Source organism: Brachyhypopomus gauderio, chromosome 7, assembly GCF_052324685.1.
Source record: "Brachyhypopomus gauderio isolate BG-103 chromosome 7, BGAUD_0.2, whole genome shotgun sequence".
NCBI classification, from domain to species: domain Eukaryota; kingdom Metazoa; phylum Chordata; class Actinopteri; order Gymnotiformes; family Hypopomidae; genus Brachyhypopomus; species Brachyhypopomus gauderio.
The window spans coordinates 20,092,448-20,100,204 of NC_135217.1; the positions used below are offsets into that span (position 1 = coordinate 20,092,448).

The 7,757-nt window shown below is 42.1% G+C and overlaps 1 long non-coding RNA gene across 1 annotated transcript in view; it reads left to right on the forward strand.

Annotated features, from left to right (window-relative positions):
• Window positions 1-5,736, forward strand: part of LOC143519210 (uncharacterized) — a 13,777-nt gene extending 8,041 nt beyond the window's left edge. Inside the window, exon 2 of the long non-coding RNA XR_013132382.1 lies at window positions 5,479-5,736. This is a non-coding gene — a long non-coding RNA (uncharacterized LOC143519210). The remainder of the gene's footprint in view (window positions 1-5,478) is intronic.
• Window positions 5,737-7,757: the final 2,021 nt, after the last annotated feature.

Here is a 7,757-nt window from a genome sequence, read left to right on the forward strand (position 1 = left end):
GTGTGGGGATGTGTGTGGGTGTGTGGGATGTGTGGGGGTGTGTGAGATGTGTGTGGGTGTGTGAGATGTGTGAGGGATGTGTGGGATGTGTGTGGGGATGTGTGTGGGTGTGAGGAATGTGTGGGGATGTGTGGGGGATGTGTGTGGGTGTGAGGAATGTGTGGGGGATGTGTGTGGGTGTGAGGAATGTGTGGGGATGTGTGGGGTGTGTGGGCTGGAGACTCATCCTGGTGTCTCAGCCTAGAAGGATCAGGAGCAAAGGTGGCAGGTCAGGGACCTGCTTGTCAAAACCTTTCCCTTTCTCCAACAATGATCATTAGTTATGAGGAGGAAGGGTGTTTGTCTTGTACAGGTGTGTGTGTGTGTGTGTGTGTGTGTGTGTGTGTGTGTGTGTGTGTGTGTGTGTGTGTGTGTGTGTGTGTGTGTGTGTGTGTGTGTGTGTGTGTAATGTAGAGGAATCACTTGTCCTTTTTTTGTAATTCATGTATGGTTATTTCACTTATTTGAAGTGCCTAGCATAAGTGATCATTGTTTCAAACTTCTCATAAAATGTGATTTCCCAAGATTTAAAATGATGTAATGTGAGCTATTTACATGCTTTCGAAACCAGACAGACTCTCACACAAATGGTGACTGGTAAACACGCTGTGTTCGTGTGGAACTCTTAGACTGGTAAACCACCAGAGTAGCTCTGACTCCCATAAATAAGGAAAGCAATTTTCCGGTTCACAGCTCACCATACAGGGAACACATGACCCGTAATGCCATTATAATACTTCATTTGGTATAATACTGCTTTACAAATTCTTACCATGTTATTCATGTAATTCATGAAAATATTTCCATTTTATTTTCCGTTTTATTTTCCTTGCTGGTTTTGTTAATGAGGTGAGAGTATTTACTACAGTACGGTCCTCTCTTCAGTTACTCTCTCAACTTTCTATCATGCCCAGGACTCTTCTAATGTCAGTCTGTACTGTAAATGATTTTAAAGCAAACCACGTGATCAGGAGTTCAATGGAGCGGTAATGAGGATTCTATTGATTATAGAGATGAATGGTCCTGTTACTAAACACAAAGAGACGGCACACGGTGAACAGGCAGCCATTGTAGTGGTCTGCAGCGCTCGTGAACCCCTGACCAAGAGTGTTTATTAAAAGCACTTTCTTCTTCTTACTCCAGCAAGGAAGCTTTGATGGATCGAGTTTCTGTTTGTGGACACCCTGCCTCCCCTTTATCTACAGCTATCAGCAAGCTAATGCAACACTTGCCAGTCAAGGCCCAGCCATCACACCCATGCCAGATTAGGAACTAATGTGCTTTTTCTAGCACTCTCTCTCTCTCTCTCTCTCTCTCTCTCTCTCTCTCTCTCTCTCTCTCTCTCTCTCTCACTCTACCTTTCTCACTTACACACATGCACTTTTATCTGCACTAACGGCTCATAAAGAAGGGTAGTTGTGAGACAGTTATTGATGACCAACGTAGAGCAGCCTCTCACTGATGGAGCAGTAGGGTTCATCAGTATATCAACATCAGAGCCATTCTTCAGTCTTCTTCATTTAAAACATGTATGTTTGGTTTCCAGGGGCACTGAATTACTTAAACTACAAATTAAATAATTATCATAACCATATTTAAAGTTTTTTTTCAGATGAAACAGAACAGCATGTTGAGTTAATTCAACTGTTCAAAACTAGATCTGCTGTTTTGTATGGTTACCAGTTCACTTCCTGTTTGACTTTCTGGGCAGAATGACTTTAAATGGTGTGTAAACTGTCTGTGATACTTTAAGCTAAGCGAAAACCTTGCAAGCCTTCATATATATATATATATATATATATTGAAAGTGTCATGGCTCAAACATAACCTTTACCATTTTGCACTGGTCTAAAGACACACAACTGTAAAGATGTGTCCCGATCAGCAGGCGTCACTGACACTGCACATCTTAGACCAACAAGCTCTTTTATATAATCTGACAAAGTGAATACATTTAATTCAGCTGAAGTTTTAAAACGGCGTGATGGTGCCTCACGGATGCATGTACGTGACTGAACTCTGAGGACTGGGATTTTTCTGAGGGAACTTTTCTGCAGATTTTTTATTTCTGAATGGCATCACCAATGATCAGCTGGCAGAGATCTCTGCGACCTCATATCTGACAGTAATGGAGTCGAATGCTCCACCCCAGAGCCTCGTTTCCAAGTCAAACAGTTGCTAATTAAACACTGATGTGGTATAACTGTACTGGCCCATCTCTGTGTTTCATAAAACCCCATTTCTGGCAGGCATGCTGTAGAACAGCCTTCTTTTCTTACAAAAACACTGAAGGGTGTTTCACTTCCCAAGAGAAATATTTTAAAGGCCAGCGTTGAATTTTATGTGCATCTTTGGTGTCCTGGGTAACTGCATAAGGGTAACTACACACGCACTTCTAGTGATTTCTACATAGTTTCATAATATGACTTACTGTATAACGTGCAGTGGAAATGACATGTAGACCATTCACAGCAGAGATAAATCAGTGTACAGTAAATTATTAGTGCTGTCAGACCTCATCATTCAAGCTCAGAATTGGCATTTCATATCTACAAATTGCAGTTAAGCACAAATACATAAATAAAAGTAGAAACGCCTTAATCTAATAGGCCTCAGTAAAAAAAATGGAGGTCTGAAAAATCCTCTTATAGAGAACACATTGTACAGTACGCCTATACAATGTATCTATTGAATCTGAGGGTAAATTATAAATGGCCTAGCTTTCCATACGTAATCATACTTGAGTCAATTTTTGTCCAAAAGCAAATCTGAACGTGACAAAGTGTTGCATAAATTCAAAAGGTTAAAGCCATGTTGTGGGTGGAATACGTTTCCAAAGGTGTAAATAATCAATGGTGCTGATAAGTGCAGCGGAGTAGTCTCACTCTCCACCTCTGGGTCTAAGTGCAACCCGGCGGGTGAAAACCCCAGCACAGCTGTCTAGGAGCAAAGGAGACTGGTAACAGCAGCTGACAGCTGGGACGTGCCTTAGGTGTTAGTCACTTGAACTCGAATAGCTCGCCGTGTTTACTTTTGCCTACAGAATCTCTTCTAAACAATTGGCTTCAGGTCTGGAGACGTGACCGTGGGCATAATCAACGCATCTTATATCCGCTTATATATAAGAAGACACCGTTAAAACACGAAAATATTCATAATTTTATACGTTGCCCGTTTACGACGAGCATCCATGCCTCGCGCGCTTTGTTTGCCCGCGAAGGTGTTAATTGCTGGGCGAGTTTTTGTGACAGACAGGGAGGGAAGCTGAATCCCATCTCAGCTGTGGGGGCTATCGATTTCTGCCAACGTCTCTTAAGCCCTCAGCGCCATCGGGTCAATACGGATTTGATTTACACAAGTTTTAAAAAGAGAGGATCGGAATCCAGCTATATTTCCAAACGGGAAAGATCGCCTAGTCAGCGATGCACTAATTAAAATAACAAAGGTGGCCTGAAGATGGCTATCGACTGAAGAGCTCTGGGCAGTGTTCACTCAGCTCGAATCCCCGATCCTTTCAATGGTGGACGGGAAACGCTAGCCAGGAAGATCCTTGTAGGACCCAAAACATTGTCTGTAATCACATTTCTCAGGTGCGGGCGACAAGTGATGTTTCAGTAAAAATGAACAGCGTTGCCTTTCATTAAGACACGCAGCTGGAGCTCAACCTGCGTCCTGCAAACGACCTGAAGCTGTCCCCCAAAACAAGGAGAGGCTGGGGGAAGAAACAGTTCATCATTGTCTTGGAGTGATAGAGTGGCTTTATGTACTATGATTACTGGAAAACTTCCCCAGGCAATAGATTCCACCAAGCTGATCATTCATTCCCTCCACCAGGGAAAGAAACCGTTTTTGGAATAGCTATTTAACGTATTTGTTTGTTCCGTCTGGAATCGCTTTATTGAGTAAAGTACACATTACACTAGTTAGTATTTTAGGTCTTGTATTTGTGGAGCAGTAAGTCCTAAACATATACAATTAGATTTTTGTAGTTGCAAACAAGCAGTATTTGGAAATAACTTTTTCAGAACGTATATCTATTTTTAAAATATAAATACATTTCTCCGCACAAACATTCAGCTTCCCAAAATGTCAAAAACACTTTACTTTGCCCTACAACAACCAAAACATTGTATATGTGTGTAAACAAACTGACTGTAAACATACCTAACAGCCACACTGCAAACATGTCTAAGAAACCCTCATTCTGTTGAAATCTAAATTGTGAGTCATAGTTGAAAGGCACTAGTGACCACCGCCCTTTCATTGGCCTACTACTGCTATGTTTACAGTGTTGCATATAGCTTTTTAATGTTGTAAAAAAAAAGTTGATGGCTTTTCTCAAAACCCTATTACAAAACTGGAAAACACCAGCACACGGCAGAATGGTACATCTTTTTTGTATATAAAAGAAAAGAAAAAAGTCTGTGTGATTTAACCAAATGTCCTCATCATCACCTAATCTTGAGGTGAGATGTCCAGACATGCAGCTTCTATTTGGCAATTAACCCTCACACTCAAAAAGGCTTGTGTGTGTGGTCACAGCTACTTTCTTCCTCAGACACCAGCTTTCCTCAAAGGCCATCCAGGGACTGAGGAGTTCATCTGGTGTCTTGTACGGCCTGACTTGGGATTTGTGGAACACCAGTGCAGTGGAGGAGACCACTGCAAACGTTCTGTCACGCTGCTGTCCTGGAACACAGTGTCCGTCCCTATCTTCAGCCAATATTGAAGCCAGCTTCATGCACACTGGGATGAAGGCCTGTAGTTCCATGTGAAAGAACTTGAAAATAGAGCAGATGTTTATGGGAACAACATGACTGTATCCTGTATCCTATGAAAGCTGTATTGTTCAATATTTTGTTCACATCAACACTGGCTGACAGAAACTTCTTACTTGTGTATGCTGGTGTCCGTGTTCCTTGTTGTGATCTCTCTTTCAATTGGAACAGTGCACATGTGTCTCATTCTGGCTTGATGCTTTGCCAAGAATCGATGTATTGTGAACTCAACAGGCAGTGTAGTACATTGCAGTGTTGTGTATTTTCATGTTAGGTTTTGGAGTGTAATGATTTTGAAATAATGTAACTGTAGAATTAAAACTAGGAATACATAGTTTTCCTGGAAGATGAGACTGAATGAGTAATTCATGCAAGATTTTGGAAACCTTCTTCCCTGAATCAATTTTGTGTTTTGTGCAAGGAAAGTATTATTTATGGTTTGGTCCACATAGAGTGCTGTTGTGCCAAGTATGTGAAGAGTTCTGAAAAAGCAAATTCAGAATTTAAAAGTGCTTGGAAGCGACTGTAAAACCTGTCAGTTCAGTCTCATCTCTGAAAATGTTAGAGAATAAATTGCATTAATGAACATTGTAAACTACAGCATGACAGGATGCAGCTCTAAAATATGCACATTAACACTAAATTTCCTGCTTCATTATAGGTGGAACATCACCAGGCCAAGAATGAAGACGTGTGTATCAGTGAACTGGTCGACAGAGCTGAACTAACTCAGGAGGTAAAGAGCAAGCGGAAGGATGTGTCCACAAAATTCACAAACACTAGCATGATCTGGTCTGAGCTGTTGCTGGTTGGCTGTACTGACTACGCTGGAGCTAACGGAACCAAGCTACATTTCTCATTATTTCTCAACTGATATATATTGAAATATTGAATATGGAATAAATATTAATTAATTTCATGGAATTAATATTAATACATATTGAATGTGGAATATTACCACATTCAAACATAATTTTAATCCAACGTGTCTGCATAAGTGAAACCTGGCTAAGTGTGATACAGGTCAAATGTTGAAGGAATCTTGTGCAACTCTCACAGAAGAGTTTATTGTCAATTTTGCTTACATAGCTCAGAGTTTACCAAAGGGTTTTAGACCTTAGTTCAGAGGGGCCATAATACACCAGAGTTCAAGGTTTTCCTTGCTTTAGCAACTGAGTCATCCCATTATCCAATTACTTCATGAACCAAATTAGAGAGTAGGGGAGCCACATTTTACAGGTTCCTTAGAGCTCTTGTTGAAAATGTCGGCATTTACAAGATGAAGTACAATGAGATCATCATTATTGCAGGCACTTGCACGGGTGAACACCGCAGCGGGGCCCATCTGGCTGGGCCGCATCAGCAATGAGGACTGTGCTGTGCTAATGTATTAATGTATTCACCAAGCATTTAGCCTATGGCTCATTAACAGTACTGTCACATTCAGATCCAGGTCTCAGCAGGTTACGCCCCCCCACCCACACACACACACACACACACACACCTTATCAAGCTTCTCGAGGCATATGAATGAGGATTCATCCTCATACTGTCTAAACATTTAAAGGGAAATTCTGGCCAGACTGCCATGCTGATGGGTCAGCTAGCATACTGCATAATCACATGCCAGTTAAAATCATCTGAAATAAACAGACTGGCCTCCTCAGTGTGTCCTGTGTCCTCAGTGTGTCCTGTGTCCTCAGTGTGTCCTGTGTCCTCAGTGTGTGTTTCAGATGGAATTCCATGTTCTCTATGCAGAAATCCTAGAAACTGTAAATGTATCTGAACACATTTCCCAACAGAGCTTATAGCCTCAAGGTTATTTACAGTGATCTAACAGCCATCACCAGGCGGTTAATGTCAGGAGTGAATGTGTACTTTGACAGCCAGTGACACCAAAAGTCCACTAAATCCAGAAACAGCCTCGCAAGTCAAGACGGATGCTCCTGACCTCACGGATGCTGTCATGGCCAGAAATTAAAGCTTTTATGCTTCTCCCTGTGCTTGCCAGGAACCAGAGAGCAGAAATGCATGATCCCCTGAGCAGAGTGGGCAGGCTAATCAAAATGAGTACAACACAAAAATCACACGTACATTTAATCAATTTACTCATGATCAGTTTTATGGTAGGTATTGGAATGTGTTTGAGTAAAATGAAAAATTTTTGTTTTAGCCCATGAACGACATTTTTTCCTATTTCCAAATAAATATATATTAAGTTCACAGCCTTCATATGCCTTGGCACCTTTCTTTCATATTGTTCATTAAATAAGAGTTGGTACAGGAGATATCACCTAATCAGTACCTCATTAAGTAGAATCAAGAGGCCCATGTTGGAATTCGGCATACTGTAGCACTTACAAATCAGGTAGACAGTGTGCCAGGAGGCCAGTTGGGCAAACAGGTGCCAGAACCCTGCAGGCCTTCACTCAAGCTGCTGCAAGTTGGGCTGGAGGTGAAGCTGAAGTTGGGCCTAGGACTGGAGCTGGGGATGGAACTGGAGACAGGGCTGTAGCTATGGATAGGACTGGGGATAGTGCTGTACTTGTAGCTGGGACTGGAGATAGGGCTGTACTTGTGGCTTGGACTGGGTATAGCGCTGTTTTTGTGGCTGGGACTAGGTATAGCGCTGTATTTGTGGCTGGGACTGGGTATAGTGCTGTACCTGTGTCTAGGACTGGGTATAATGCTGTACCTGTGTCTAGGACTGGGTATAGTGTTGTGCCTGTGGCTAGGATTGGGTATAGCGCTGTACTTGTGGCTAGCACTGGATATAATGCTGTACCTGTGTCTAGGACTGGGTATAGTGCTGTACCTGTGTCTAGGACTGGGTATAGTGCTATACCTGTGGCTAGGACTGGGTATAGTGCTGTACCTGTGTCTAGGACTGGGTATAGTGCTATACCTGTGGCTAGGACTGGGTATAGGGCTGTATTTGTG